This window comes from Embiotoca jacksoni, unplaced genomic scaffold (genome assembly GCF_022577435.1).
Source record: "Embiotoca jacksoni isolate LCO1_2020_lvr unplaced genomic scaffold, fEmbJac1.0.p SCAF_46, whole genome shotgun sequence".
Lineage (NCBI taxonomy): Eukaryota > Metazoa > Chordata > Actinopteri > Embiotocidae > Embiotoca > Embiotoca jacksoni.
In genome coordinates, this window is record NW_027185399.1 from 2,890,271 (window position 1) to 2,905,742 (window position 15,472).

At 42.8% G+C, this 15,472-nt stretch overlaps 1 protein-coding gene across 2 annotated transcripts in view; it reads right to left on the minus strand.

Moving 5' to 3' along the window:
• Window positions 1-7,760, minus strand: part of LOC138210391 (poly(rC)-binding protein 4-like) — a 94,940-nt gene extending 87,180 nt beyond the window's left edge. For both annotated transcript variants that reach the window (XM_069169520.1, XM_069169521.1), the window contains exon 1: window positions 7,621-7,760. The gene's annotated coding sequence lies outside the window, so the exon portion shown is untranslated. The remainder of the gene's footprint in view (window positions 1-7,620) is intronic.
• Window positions 7,761-15,472: the final 7,712 nt, after the last annotated feature.

Genomic DNA, 15,472 nt, shown 5'->3' on the forward strand with positions numbered 1-15,472 from the left:
ACGACATCACTGACACGACATCTCTGACACGACATCTCTGACACGACATCACTGCCACGACATCACTGCCACGACATCACTGCCACGACATCACTGCCACGACATCTCTGACACGACATCACTGCCACGACATCACTGCCACGACATCACTGCCACGACATCACTGCCACGACATCTCTGACACGACATCACTGCCACGACATCACTGCCACGACATCACTGCCACGACATCTCTGACACGACATCTCTGACACGACATCTCTGACACGACATCACTGACACGACATCTCTGACACGACATCTCTGACACGACATCTCTGACACGACATCTCTGACACGACATCACTGCCACGACATCTCTGACACGACATCTCTGACACGACATCACTGCCACGACATCTCTGACACGACATCTCTGACACGACATCACTGCCACGACATCTCTGACACGACATCTCTGACACGACATCTCTGACACGACATCACTGCCACGACATCTCTGACACGACATCACTGCCACGACATCACTGCCACGACATCACTGACACGACATCTCTGACACGACATCACTGCCACGACATCACTGCCACGACATCTCTGACACGACATCACTGCCACGACATCTCTGACACGACATCACTGCCACGACATCACTGCCACGACATCACTGACACGACATCTCTGACACGACATCACTGCCACGACATCACTGCCACGACATCTCTGACACGACATCTCTGACACGACATCACTGCCACGACATCACTGCCACGACATCTCTGACACGACATCACTGACACGACATCTCTGACACGACATCTCTGACACGACATCACTGCCACGACATCACTGACACGACATCTCTGACACGACATCTCTGACACCACATCTCTGACACGACATCACTGACACGACATCACTGACACGACATCACTGCCACGACATCACCGTCTTCCAGCTCTGGTTAGGTTATAAAATGTCTTCAGAGTTGGAGAACGACGACACTGGAGGTATTAAGAGAATGTTCCTGTTGTTCCTGAACACTGCTCCCCTCCTACCCCCCCTCCTCTCCTCCTCCCTCTGGAGACTAGAAGTGCATTAGGATAAGAGCCTCCCCCTCCCCCTCCCCCCTTCCCTTCAGACTCTTTCAGGTCCGACTCTCTGGTCTTGCAGCCTCTGAGTGGGTTTGTGTGAAGGCAGCTGTTGTTGCTGAGCAGAAGGATATCTTCACATCCATTAGCAGCCATGAATCCGCTCAATACCATCCGATGTTCCTGTGACGACGGAGGCCGGCGGTTCACTCACAACACAACAGACCCACAATCACAAGAAACGTATCGACTGAACCTTCAGCGGAGAGCTTCCATTATTATAGATTTCCAAAGGAGGAGGAAGACATGATGACATGTTTCTCTACATATAGCGAAGATTTCTGAACATATATTTTACGTGAACAACAAGCAATAAAAGAAATCTGGGCTGTTTTCAACCATCATGAGGTTTTAAACTGCAGACAGTCGAGCGGAGAACCTCGAGGAGTCTGAAGCTTCATGTAAAAATACATTTTTCTTTGAGGTCTCTTTGTTTCCTGATGATTTCCTCAGAAATAACAAACTGTATATTTGTTGTTTGAACAGCCGTTATGAATCCTCCAGTTCAGATTCTGTCCGTCACCATCTTGTTAGTTCGGAGCGGTTTGGAGCAGGAAGTGACCATATTTGGACGAGCTGGGGGAGGAGCTAGCGGTGGATCTGACCGATCTGATCGGAAACCTGACGATACTACGTCCCGCCCACCGATAGCTGTAACCTGACTGCACCACAGGCCTGTCAATCAAACAGACACGCCCCCAAAAACAGGTCTTCTTGAATCTTCTTTTCTAATGAATGAGGGATTATTTTCAGATGGACCTCCAGAAAACTAATAAGAAGGAGTGACTTTAGCTAACAACACCGAGATAACTGATGGACACATTTTATTCACTTTGGATTTGATGAGAGAAGTTGAATGGGAGTCTATGGAGCCGGAGGCTTTTTGGAGCCGACCTCTAGTGGCACTCGCTGGTATTGCAGCTGAAGACACTTCTGGATCAGAACCATTTTACAGACCTGAAGCTACGAACTCTTTTAGAAACAGTTTATATTCTCAACCCAGAAATAAAGAGAATCACATCCAGTTTACAGAAAGATGAGACCTTTAAATGGACGTAATCAGACTGCAGCACCGATCCGGGTCGCAGCGCTCAGCCACCAACCATCAGTCCTTCCTGTCACTCGTCTCTAATCACCCGTCCGCCACTCGAAGCTCCTTTAATTAACAAATCGCCTGACAACACGCCGATTGGCTGTCTGATAAATAACCGGCGGATCGCAGCTTCGTTCACGATTCGGACTCGACGCTGATTAATCTGACGCCACGTCCGTCTCCGAGGACGACGAGACGGGAAAACTCCCCGAAGAGAGCGGCTGTTCAAAAGATGAGCGTCGACCCAAACCGCTCGATGTGGGAGCAGAAGGTCGTTGAGAGAAACAGACGAAGCGTCTCCCTCATTAAGAGGCGTCTGGATTTCAATTATCACTGACCTCCATTTCTGGGAGAACAGAGAAAACATGAGGAGAAAAAAGGGAAGCTGGTTACGTAAGAGGGCGTTCATGGAAAATATTTTGTTTTCCTGTCGCTCGGCCGGTCAGAACAAGGAGTCCATTCTTCAGCGGTGGGCTGGATGTGGGCTGGATGTGGGCTGCGGGTCGGGTCGGGTCGGGTCGGGTCGGGTCGGTCCAGTACCCTCCTCCATGTCTCTGTTCCACATTCAGCTCGTCTTCTTTCTAACAGACCCGGTTTGTGTCTCCGTGCAGATTTTAAACTTGCCGTGTTAAATCGTTGCTTTTCTGTCACTTCTTGTTGCATTTAGTTTTTGTTGCTGGTTTAAAAGCTCGTGGCCCACGTTTCCCAGAATGCATCTGGGCTCAGAGGCTGGCAGAGATTCAGAAGTACGGTTCCTGCAAACTAACTTTTACTGTGATCATTGTTCGGGGCGACTGTGGGTTCAGATTGAAGAGCAGGTCGACCACTCGTGGTGCAGTTGGCGGTTTGATCGCTGCGTCCTTCGTCAAAGCACCGAAACCCCGAAACCTGGTCGACCATCACCGACTCGTCTGAGCTGAAAGGACGCTCTCCGCTCAGAGGGAAGCTTGTGACGTGATGTAAATAAACTACCAGAATTGCTGCTGTGAGCCCCCCCCCCCCACCACCACCACCACCACCACCACCACCACGCGTCACCTCTCCTTCTCTGTTGCATCGAATGTGAAGATGAGTGAGAAAAAATAAAAACAGACGATTGCGGCGTTGAAAACGAGGAGCTGAAATACGAGTGCATCACAGATGACGCTTGTTTTAGAGAATAAAACAGAAGAGGATGCAGCATCGCAGGAGAGTTTGTGGCATACAGACCTTCAAAATAAAAGACAAGAAATACTTGGATGTCAAAATAAAATGTTCAGCACCCAAACGTGGAGCTTTGTTGTCCGTTTCTGGTGTTAAAAACTGAATTTCTTCACCATTCCTCACAGAGATGTGAATTTCTAATTAGAAAGCGTTTCCTGCAGGAGCTTCCAGCCTCATTAAAACAACCGCACATTTTCACTTCCTGTCACATGGTTCACAAATGTCCTCAAAACGCGTCTTTCTTTATGGGACAAGCTGCCAATCAAAACCTAAAGAGTCTGAGACTCCAGGAGGATGAAAAGAGGGAGAACATCTCCCATCTGACCTTTCTGACACACACACACACACACACACACACACACACACACACACACACAGCACATTTGCCTCCACTCTGCATGCAGCAGACACACAAACAGCTCATTTGTTTAAACATCCATGAAGTCACATCGTCGGCCTCGAGCCTTCGCTGCTGCTCCGATAACAATCTACGACTTTGATGATCACTCACACACACACACACACACACACACACACACACACACACACACACACACACCCAGAGTCAGGCTGCATCTCCAGCTGCAGCGATCACAGTTCACCATCATCTTTGAACTTGATGCTAACAGCATAAATTAGCATTAATCCCAAAACTGTGCAGGAATCCATACTGTGTAATCACCAAGGAAACAACTCTGTGTGTGTGTGTGTGTGTGTGTGTGTGTGTGTGTGTGTGTGTGTGTGTGTGTGTGTGTGTGTGTGTGTGTGTGTGTATTCTGGCATGTGAGCTCCTAACAAGCTGCGCCTGCAACCCCTCGACTCCCTATCACAACGGCCACTGGTGCATTCCTCGATGCTAACAACAGCAGGCCATCGGCATGGACTCTCTCTCTCTCACACACACACACACACACGCGCACACACACACACGCACACACACACACACACACACACACACACACACACACACACTGTGCCGCTGTTTGTCTGCCCTATAAATAGACCATTACTTTGAAATGTAAGTATGCTTCCTAAAATCCCCCCACTCCCCAAGAGCTCACACACACACACACACACACACACACACACACACACACACACACACACACACACACACACACACACACACACACACGTAATAGTCATAACATCGTCCAACAGAGCAGCGGTTCATGAAGAATTAAAGGAAAAATTGATAACCAATGAATTATTTCGGTTTTGTGTTTTGAACCGGCGAAGCGCTCGATTACAAAATCTGACTTTTAAAACAATTTGATTTAGTTTTTTTATCGTCTGACTTAATATTTACATGTCATTTGTTCTTGTATTTTGGCGGAGTCCTCGGTGGCATGACTGTTTCCTGTTGTTGTCCAACAGCCAATCAAAGAAGACAAAGAGTTGACTGATTTTATAGCTTTTGTAAGAAAAAAAAAAAGAGCAGTTTGCATTTTTTAACATTTTATGGACTCAACAATAAAAAAATTAACTTAAAATGCAAAAATGACATTAATTTTGAAGGAAAAGGTTTTAAAAAGCTGTTAATTCTGTGTTCATTTTACGTTATTTTTCCATAAATTTCCAAATATTGCTAAAAACCCTGTTTGTTCATTTTTCTTGAATATAAAAAGACACATTTACATTTTTCAGTCAACTTTACGAAGGAATTCAAAACTAAAACACCATAGATCAGAAACTGGCTGCTTAGTGGTAAAAACAACATTATTAATGTCTCTGCTCTTCTTAGTTTATCAAGTCCAAACTATAAACCTGTAAATAAATTGATGATTTAAACTGTGTGGGTGATTTTTTTCAGGCTGATTTCTGCTCCTCGTCACATCTGATGCACCGCGGTGCTTCTTCAGCGCTGCAGAGCTCATCGGACAACTTTGTGAGCTGCTCCCGGACCATCTGTGAGGAGTGATACCACGACGGCACTAATCCGGAGGGAGAGGAGACGGACGACCTCACCGGAAACCGACCTCGACGATGACGTCATCAGACCATAAAACGGCTTTTAAAGAGTTCGATACGAAACCGTTCGGAAAGATTAAAAAAATCAAATAAACTTCTTCGACTAACGAAACATCCGGCAGGAGAATGAAACGCTGGATGAAACGTACAAAACTTAAACTACTGCTCGATTCTGATCACACACCACGACACCTTAGAAACACTCAAAAACAAAACGGGAACAATAAGAAGCCGGCGCTTCTTCATCAGTCTGCAGCCAAACATATTGAAATTTACATTTTCCACCTTGTTCCAAAGCAGAAACTAGAAAAGACGAATCTTTACTAAAGTGATGGCAAATAAAATCTAAACATGCAAACAAAATTCCCTGATATTCCAGAACTTGGCCCATTAAATTAAAATTTTTTTTTGATATAAAATGTTATAAACTGTAAAAAAATGTATTGGCCAAATATCCAAAAGTTCCAAAACCGCCCTAAAATCCCCTGACCAATGGGAGCCCTGCGTTTATTCTACTGAAGGATCATTTCATGTCATTATATTCAACACATTCAGACCTGCGGCTCCGAACATGAAGGTTCAAGCTTCGCAAGCAGCTGAAAGATGATTTATTATCTATCTGTAATCTTTTACTTTTATTTTCCTACATAATTATAATATGTGAATTATGACCATCATACCTCAATAATGCCTCTAAGTTGCACATGCATGGTTGCATACATGTAAATGATCTGAGTGTTGCAACATAAACTCACCAAGCAGTTTATTAGGAACACCAATCTAATGTAATCCACTCCAGCAGCTCCTCATGAAGCCTGCCGAGGTGATAACTCTTCTTTATGTTTATTATTAACGATGACGCACTGCACTGCGTTATAATCAGAGGTGTTCCTAATATTTTGCCTCTGAGGGTTGCCTCTTCCACCTCTTCAGACTTCACCTTGAACAGTAGAACTTTAGTAGTTTAAAATGGAACTTACTGATAGAACTTTGTAGTTTGGCTTTCTGGAAGATATTATACTTTCTTGATTCTTGTTGTTCTGGTTTTGAACCCTCATGGTTGAAATGAACTTATTGTAAGTAGCTTTGGATAAAAGAGTCAGATAAATGAAATGTAATGTAATAATGTAATGTAATGTAATGTAAAGTAATGTAATGTAATGTAATGTAATGTAAAGTAATGTAATGTAAAGTAATGTAATCTGCTATTTTGAGATTTTATTGACATTTTCAGTTAGAAGAAACATAAGAAAAAAACCTTCGTTAATTGAAGCCTGAATATTATTAATTTAAAGTTTTACTGCCGCAACATTAAGATGGTCACGAACGTACGACCGGTGAGGTTGGGAGTCAGTGAACGCACCGCTGCAGATGTTTTCACACATACAGGGATGGAAATTAGCATATTTAGCAGTGAAATCCATCCCAGGATTACTGGGGCTGGTTTTATGGCTGGGATTACTGTGAGCATCCCCATCACAGCCCTCCAGTGACAACAGGAGGAGATCAGACCTCCCCAATTATACTGACACACACATACACACACACACAGAAGGTATATGTGTACACACACACACACACACACACACACACAGAAGGTATACGTGTACACACACACACACACACACACACACACACACACACACACAGTACACACTCCACTCTGAACATCTGTGAGCCTCCAGGAGAAGCAGCCATATGTCACCCACATTACAGGAGGGGGGGTGGTGTGTGTGTGTGTGGGGGGGGGGGGGGGGGGCAGCCTGAGGGGCTCCTTAATTCTCTGAGTGGTGGTTGAAGTGTCTCCTATCAGCGGGTCAGAGGAGCCTCCAGTCTCACTGACTGACAGGCTGCCGCTGAACGAGGCGACGGTTCGATACCGCTCCGAACAGAGTCGGTGATGCTGAGGAGCTGAACACAGCAGAACATCTGCAGAGAGCTCCGGAAGTCCAACTCAAACACCGATCAACCTACTGGTTTAACACCAAACACACCTCAGTCCGAGTGGCTTAAATTAGCAGCCACGTCAGAGTCCGGGTTTAACACCGGAGTCCGGGTTTAACACCGGAGTCCGGGTTTAACTGAACCTCCTGCGTCTTCTCCCGCGTGCACATGGTGATCTCCGACACACTCAGCAGCAAAACAAACGCACGCGCACACACACACACACACACACACACACCTCCGGTCTTCGTGTCTTACCGTGCAGAGGAGGAACCGGAGACGGAGCTGCAGAAATTATAAATCCGTAGTTTGTGTCCGCATGTCGGCCGGAGGAGGAGACGGAGGAGGAAGAGGAGGAAGAGCAGGCTGCTGCTGCGAGGAATAATCCGACTGACAGTGAAAATAAACCGGAGAGCAGCAGCAGGAGGAGGAGGAGGGAGGAGGGAGGGAGGAAGGGAGGGGAGGGGAGGGGAGGGGGGGGGGGGGGGGGGGGAGCTACCCGAACCAATTAGAAACAGTGAGCCTGATTGTTGGAGTGTTTGCAGCAGCTCCACCCGACGGTCTGCTTCTAAAGTGAAATGAAACCATTTAAAAAACGGATTGATCGTGAAGTCAAACTGATCTTACTTCCGGTGTGGATCCAGTGTTTTCAGCCTTGATGCCAGCTCCTCTGTCCGACGGGCAGACCTCAGATCAGTGCAGCCGATTTCCATTTTCAAAGATGAAGTCTCCATGTGTCTCCACCTGCTGCCACCTAGAGACAGGAGGAGGTCATTACACACGAGGAGGAGGAGGCGGAAGGGGCTTAGTGTTAGTTCTTCTACAGACTACAGACTAGATATAAAACTGCAGACTAGATATAAAACTACAGACTGGATATAAAACTACAGACTGGATATAAAACTACAGACTAGATATAAAACTACAGACTGGATATAAAACTACAGACCGGATATAAAACTACAGACTGGATATAAAACTACAGACTGGATATAAAACTACATACCGGATATAAAACTACAGACTGGATATAAAATACAGACTGGATATAAAACTACAGACTAGATATAAAACTACAGACTGGATATAAAACTACAGACCGGATATAAAACTACAGACTGGATATAAAATACAGACTGGATATAAAACTACAGACTGGATATAAAATACAGACTGGATATAAAACTACAGACTGGATATAAAACCACAGACTGGATATAAAACTATAGAAATAAAACTACAGACAGGATATAAAAGTGTTCGTAGCTTCAGGTCTGTAAAATGGTTCTGATCCAGAAGTGTCTTCAGCTGCAATACCAGCGAGTGCCACTAGAGGTCGGCTCCAAAAAGCCTCCGGCTCCATAGACTCCCATTCAACTTCTCTCATCAAATCCAAAGTGAATAAAATGTGTCCATCAGTTATCTCGGTGTTGTTAGCTAAAGTCACTCCTTCTTATTAGTTTTCTGGAGGTCCATCTGAAAATAATCCCTCATTCATTAGAAAAGAAGATTCAAGAAGACCTGTTTTTGGGGGCGTGTCTGTTTGATTGACAGGCCTGTGGTGCAGTCAGGTTACAGACAGACATTAAGAAACTTTCAGAGTCGCTGAACAACAAACAATGAAACCTTTAAACCATCTGTGCAGCTGAGAGATGAAGGAGCTCCTCCTGCTCCTCCTGAACCTCCTGAACCTTCTCCTGCTCCCCCTCCTGAACCTCCTGAACCTCCTCCTGCTCCTCCTGCTCCTCCTCCTGAACCTCCTGAACCTCCTCCTGCTCCTCCTGAACCTCCTCCTGAACCTCCTCCTGAACCTCCTGAACTCCTCACTGATGCTGTTCACGAGGAAACTGTCTCGTTCTGCTCAAGGATTTATGAAACTGAAGGGCTGCATGTCATGAGGCAGAAAGAAAGAAAGAAAAGAATAAACAGGTGTATGACACACACACACACACACACACACACACGCACACACACACGCACACACGCACACACGCACGCACACACACACACACACACACACACACACACACACACACACACACACACACACACACACACACACACACACACACACACAGAGGAATGTTCCTGATATAACTATGCTGACAATAGGTGCGAGGTGGACTGTGTGTGTGTGTGTGTGTGTGTGTGTGTGTGTGTGTGTGTGTGTGTGTGTGTGTGTGTGTGTGTGTGTGTGTGTGTGTGTGTGTGTGTGTGTGTGTGTTCACTGGCAATTGTGTGTTGAAGCTTTTGTTTAAGCTATAACATAAATATTTATAATTATAATAATAATATCGAGATTATTTTTTCAAGAAACATCTTAAAATCTACTTTTTAATCAAGATTAGATTACTGTTAAACATATACATTCAATTTTTGTATTTGATTTGTTGCAGTTTATTATAAAGTACTTTGAGCTTCACCTCATGAAACGTACCACATAAATAAAGTTATTTTTTTAACGTCTTATGACGAACATTTTTTTTATTCAGAGTTTACTTTATTATTCATCATCTCATAATAACTTTATTGTATTAATAATTTAATGTAAATAGATATCGAATTATTAGAACATAAAATTTTGAGTTCAGTGGATTGTTTCACTCATCGAATTAAATATATTTGCATACACTTCCCAGAATGCACTGCATTAAGGTTACATTTTCCAGAAATCCTTCTCATACTTAGAAAAGTGTTGTGTTGGGAGACACTGCCCTCTACAGTTCACAGTTGGTATGACAGTGCTTCTCACGGGAATGAGGAATATGTTAAATGAGTTTTCTCCAGCCCTTAGGTGTGAATGAGAGCGTGAATGGTCTTTGTGTCTGTCTGTCTCTATGTGGCCCTGTGATGGACTGGTGACCTGTCCAGGTGAACCCTGCCTTCACCCTAAGTGAGCTGGGATAGGCTCCGCCCCCCGTGACCCTGTTCAGGATAAAGCGGGTATAGATGATGGATGGATGGATGGAGTTTTCTCCACACTTCCAGCTGTTATCTGAAAACACCTGCATATTCATACATTAAAAAGAGAGAAAGAAGGTTATAAACTCTATTAAAGTGAGCTATTAAAAAAAGTATATTATGATTTCTGGAAAAGAACACTTAAAGATAATAAAATGGAAATGTGAATTTGTCTTTAAATGAGGAAACAGTAGATTAATTTGATTTCTTTGTGGGTAAAAACGGAAGCAGGATTCAATAATAATGAACATGAACACGTCACTCTGCTGCCTGTAAACTGGACCTCCTCTGATTGGTCGCTGCGTCTGTACAGCAGCAACCAATCAGGACCAAGAGTTAATGTCTGAACAGAATATTTTCAACAATATTTACAGTGTTTGAATAATCCCGTCAGATTGTTGTCTTGTTGTGAATCTAAAGGAGGATTTAAACTGACAAATTAAACACTGGGTTTCACTGAGCTGCCAACAGAGGGCGCTCTCTGACCACAAACACTACCCAGCTGAGGAAGAGGAGGCTGAGGAGGTGGATGAAGGATGAACAGTCGGGATGTAAAACAGAAGAAAATATGAACACAGACCGAATATTTATTTACTAAAGAGAAACAAAGACAGAAACGTCTCGGTCGCTTCAGAGCAGGTCGTCGTCTTCTGTTTTAACATCAAGCTGCTTCACAAACACAATAAAAACAAACTCTGCTTCTTGTTGTTTTTATGAGTTTATGACTCATTTCTATGTTTCTGTTGTTCAACTTGTGATTTCTGTCTTACATTTTTTTTTTATAGTTTTCACCTCAGGAAACTTCTGTTTTATTCACCTGAACCAGGAACATCAGAGGATTCATGACGTCGTTTGCCACCTGTGCTTCGACATACACCTAAAAAAACCGCTTGTCTTTGTAAGTAAATTAAAATTACATCTCTGTCAGTCAGGTTTCTATAAAAAAATAAAACATTTTTTTGTGGATTTTTGAAGTGAAGAACAAACTCTGCAGTGAACAGACATCAAAGACGAACCTCTGTTCAGATCATACTGTGACTTTTTATTCTATTAACTTCAAACAGAGAAATGAAACTGCGATGTCATCGTGTGGTCAGCAGATAACTACCTCCTATGAGAGCTACAAGAGAACTAGCAGCATCAGGAAACCTTTCAGGTCAGCAAAACTTAAAAAATAAAGCCCTCCCCATGCCGCTCTTGCTCCTCCCCTCTGCCATAAGCCCCTCCCACCAGACGAGCACATGCTTCAATATATCTATATATAAAAGAGTTCATAGCTTCAGGTCTGTAAAATGGTTCTGATCCAGAAGTGTCTTCAGCTGCAATACCAGCGAGTGTCACTAGAGGTCGGCTCCAAAAAGCCTCCGGCTCCATAGACTCCCATTCAACTTCTCTCATCAAATACAAAGTGAATTAAAACTGCAAGCAGTGATCTGCGGCCATCGCACGCTGCACGTCGGGGATCCAGCAGGTCGGCGCCGCCGGCTCCCCGACGTGCAGCACACGAGGGTCCGCATATTCCCGCTTGCAGTTTACATTTTTTTCTCGAACTCATTCCTTATTCTTTAAAAGAAAAAAATCTTGAAAGTTGGTGCCTGATGTGTAAAGTTTCTGTCACGGCAAAACATCAAACTTAGCTGCATCGCCCTGGCTATCCTATATACTATATACTATATACTATATACTATATACTATATACTCTATAACATATACTATATACTCTATAATATAGAGTATAATATATACTCTACACTATATAATCTACACTCTATACTATATACTCTATACTATATACTCTATACTATATACTATATACTCTATACTCTATAATATATACTCTATAATATATACTCTATACTCTATACTATATACTCTATACTATATACTCTATACTATATACTCTATACTATATACTATATACTCTATACTCTATAATATATACTCTATAATATATACTCTATACTCTATAGTGTATATTCTATACTCTATACTTCATACTCTATACTTTATACTCTATACTATACACTCTATACTATATACTATATACAAAAATGAATTTTGGGTCAGTTTTTAGACGACATGCTAAGACTTTTTCTGAACTGACGTATGCCTCAAGTGGAGATCGAACCCAGTTACTTCTCACTGAGGCAACAACCACTGCACCACTGTGTCATACTACAGCATGTCACCAAAAAAGAAAAAAAATGTGGGTCACATTTGAATGAATATTTATGGACTAAAACCTGAATACAGAGAATAGAAGAGGTGAAGAAGTCGACCAACATGCTGAATTATGGGATTTTTACCCAAAGATGAATCAAAGAAGAGAAACACGGCTCAGTTTTGAAGCTTTGTTCCCTCCGAACAGAAAACAGCAGCGTTCATTTGTAAGAAGTCGGAGTCACAGAAGTCGCTGTTAAAACACAAAAAGCAAGACAAGGAGGACGGAAAAAGCATTTAGGTGTCTGCGCAGGTGAAAGAAAGGAAACAGACAGAACACGTCAAACAGGTAGACAAACAAATCACAGAAATGTCAAGATGTCAAAGAAAGAAAACAGATTGAAGGGAGGAATGAAAACAGAATGTAAACGACTCGTCTCTGAGGAAACGTTAATGCAGTTCGGTGTCGATGACGACGAGGTCCGAATGTGATTTACCTTGAATAGTTAGCACTTAAAATGGCACTTACTGATAGCACTTTGAAGTTTGGCTATCTTGAAGAAAATTGTACTTTCTTAATTGTTGTTGTTCTGAATTTGTACTCTCATGGGTTAGGGTTATTGTAAGTCGCTTTGGATAAAAGCGTCAGCTAAGTGAAATGTAATGTAATTAACATGACCTCATCACGTAGCTCCGCCCACAACTGCACGGGTTTATCCTCCAACCACGGAGCTGCTGAATTGTTTTAACCTGCATGGTGTTCGTGGATTTAACTGCAGGAGGAACACGTTAAACACATTAAACTGATCCGACACTGTGAATTAATGTACATAAACGCGTAAATTAACCGCTACGTCAGCAGATATTCGGTATCATAGCAACCGAAGTTGCCCAGCTCGTAATAAAACTCTTCGTAGGACACCCAACACTTTTCCTGTCCTGCATCTAACAATGTTTAAATAGCAAATGTACCCACAGGTTTATTTTTTAATAACTATCCACACATTTTAAGCATTTCTTCATCATGTTAAAATAAAATCAGCCACAATGACTTTTCCTTCCAAGCATATTTTCTGTTGGGAGTTTAATTCGCATATAAATGTAATTTCTAATGTTGAAAACGAGAGTCAGAGATAATCAGACTTCTTCTATCGGAGGATCTCCGAGCTTCAGGTGTTTCCTTTGTAACATTTCAGGTGGAGCAAATAACATGAAAGAAGGAAACTAAAATGAAAGACGTTGTCAGAGTGATATTGTTTAAATGATGGAAGTAATTAAAGATGTGACAGCCGATCGGAGATCAAAGAGAGACTCGTGTTAACTGGTTATTTCCCCCTCAGAGATGTGAGGTGGATGGACTCGTTCCAGATAATCCTCTGAAGATAAACTCAGGAAGCAGATCTTCTCTCTTTCTCTTTCAGGCTGTTTGTTGAGCTGAAGGCTTCTTGAATACGTCTTTATTTTTCATTATTTTACGTTTCTCTTCTCATGAAAATCCAAGAACTTCGCCTGAAAGACCTCCGAGTCCCCGAGACAGAAGACTGAGAGCTAATGAGCAGGGAGACAGTTGTTTAGTGGGAAGGTCAGAGTTCAACCCCCTGTGGGTGGAAAGTGTCCTTGAGCAAGACAGTTCGTCGATCCGTTCCTGGAGCCGTCTGAGTCTGTTCTTTGGCAAAAAATAAAATCCTCCGGTGGATCGGTGGGGATTCATAGAAGTCAGAAGGAGAGCGGGTTGATTCTTAGAAACATCTGGTATTTATTCTCCTGTTTATTACGTCACAGTAAATTTGACTACAAACTTGAATGTGAATACGGTTTGCGTTGTTCCCTCCGTCGTCACGGTAACACCTGAAGCCGCCCGGTGACACCCGGCTGGAAGCGATGAGGATTTATAACGGATTTGTTCTAATAAATTGTCATAATGACTTCTGAGGTTACATTTTAATGCTCCGGCGAGCTACTCTCAACATATTTTCCAGGTTCTTCACAAAGATATATTATTGAGAGCACTACACTAAATCTCATTATCATTAAAGTCATTATTTCCAGTGTGCAGTGTCCTCTCCGCCAAGCCGCCTTTCATTTCTTCTGACTTTCATTTTCTTTCAGCTTAAAGTTTTTTGTTCCAAATTGTCCCTCGTTGGACGTCAAACGGACAAAGCTGATGAAGTCTGTCCTGATAATAAAGAAATGTTATTAATACCGCTGACCTACATACAGAACAGAAGACACACATCAGGAATGAACTCTTTAAAATATTCACACTGTCGATTGTAAATAGTTACACATTACAACCAGGTGCCGGTAAAAACAGGAAATGGTTGTGAAAATGAAAGGAACCGAGAGCTGAACATACAAATCTATTTTGTAGATTATAACGACTATTCAAATATTCGAAAATTCGAGCCCCGGCCGCATAAATACAGCAAACAGAAACACTGAACCGCTCAGCTAGCTCAGTCTGGTTGTGGTCGTCTGGTGTGAACACACCATGAGATGTGGGGAGGAGCTGAAATTTGGTTTTAGGCCTCAGCGGACCTCTAATGTAAAAGTTTCACATCTTAATTTGGTCATTTTTCGTCCCTAAATCTAACCAGACTTTAATAATGGGTGTGAATAAACAAATATAATAATATAAATCATTTCTGGTGAAGTTCTAAGAGCGGTTTCTTTGTTTTGGTGCTTTTATTTAAAGAAAACTTGCAGTGTTTTCGTCTCGCAACACAAAGGTCCAACAACAGGAACTACGGCCATTAAATAGTGTGTTTGAATAACAGCAGTTCTTTTTCTGTAACTCTGGTTCTGTTATTTCCCCAGAGAGGTGAGCAGCAAGGCTGGAAAAAGGGAAACTGTGACATCCCGTCACCTCACATCTATAAGAGGAAGGAGAATTAAAAGGAGCCGACATCAAACTATGAAGTTCAATAAAAGTTGGTCTCATGCAAAAACATCATCCTCTTCTCCTTTGAAGCTGCTAAGTGTTAAGTCT